A 1,317-nucleotide genomic window follows, 5' to 3' on the forward strand; every position below is an offset into this window, starting at 1 on the left:
TTGTTGTTGTTATGTTATTATAACATTAAAAGTGTTATTTAAATATAATCTTGACTTTTAGCAATTTAGGTCTTTCTATATTCAAAAGTTGAATTTTGAGTTTTGTCTTCATAATGACTAAGTACTGTCTATACAATACTACAATAACAAACTACAATACATCACAGAAAAAAAATGTTTTACTGTTATCTTGTCATTCCATTCAATTTTAGTCACTAGTCTTATATCATACTTGTAGAACTGGGTTTCATTTCCTTTCTCTCATCTCTCCTGCACAGCTCCAGCAGAGATATCATCACTGTATCATCAGTCTCACTCTGGATTACTGCCAGATGTTAGCTCGCCACAAAAACATTCAAAAAAAAACTTGTCCATAGAGATCTCCATATGCCACAGAATCAATCGAACCACCAGTTTGACTGCCCCATTTATCTTCAAACATAACGATGGTTGGAGAAAAGAAAGTAGTCCAGTTGGATTGAAATTGTACCCCACTCCTCCTTCCTTCTGATATTAGATATACAGTGTAATTTGTGATCAATCCAGAGGTAGGGAAAAGCAGTAGAAGACTTTGTGTCCTCTCAGCTGTGGCAGGGCTGGATTGAGTCTTAATCATCCAAACTATCAGCACAGACTGAATAAGCCCCTGATGAGCCGTTCATTTCACTTGGTTGGAAATGCACAGAAAAACCACCATCTTTCGTTAGTTTCCCAGTGCATGCATATATGCATGTGCGTGCACACGTCTACACATTTTGATTGGCCATATAGTATTTTTTGTTGACTAAATCTCTCTGTGCTCGTGTAAATTAGAATGCCTTGGGCTCTGAGTGCTATCTGTGATGCTGGGCAGATGGTGAATTTGAACTCCAGAGTGATGACTCAAGGGTTCAAAATATAGATCAGTGCAACACTCTGCAGGGGCTGTGGTGAAAAGAGCACCCTTAAAATAACCTCTATATTGGTGCTCGAACAAATATAAAATTCACATTTAAAATATCAACCATTTATGGACTATTTAGATTTTAAAAATTGTTTGCATGAATAAACAAAGAAACAAACAAATAAATAAATATTACAAAATAATATAATAATACAAAAAAAGGTATATAATAATACAAAAAAACACTTTTGAAGTGGCATTTAAGTTTCTCTCCACAAACTGTTTACTGCTGCTCAGAAGTGGCATAAATGCATTTACACAAGAATTAAACTTGATACTAAGTTCGAAAGAGGGTCAGAACAGGTAAAATATAGTCTGGCTTTTATGCAGCAATATGTCTTTACACTGAATTTTTAGCAGGCACAAAGCAGCAT

This window comes from Sinocyclocheilus anshuiensis, unplaced genomic scaffold (genome assembly GCF_001515605.1).
Source record: "Sinocyclocheilus anshuiensis isolate Anshui unplaced genomic scaffold, SAMN03320099.WGS_v1.1 scaffold800, whole genome shotgun sequence".
NCBI lineage: Eukaryota > Metazoa > Chordata > Actinopteri > Cypriniformes > Cyprinidae > Sinocyclocheilus > Sinocyclocheilus anshuiensis.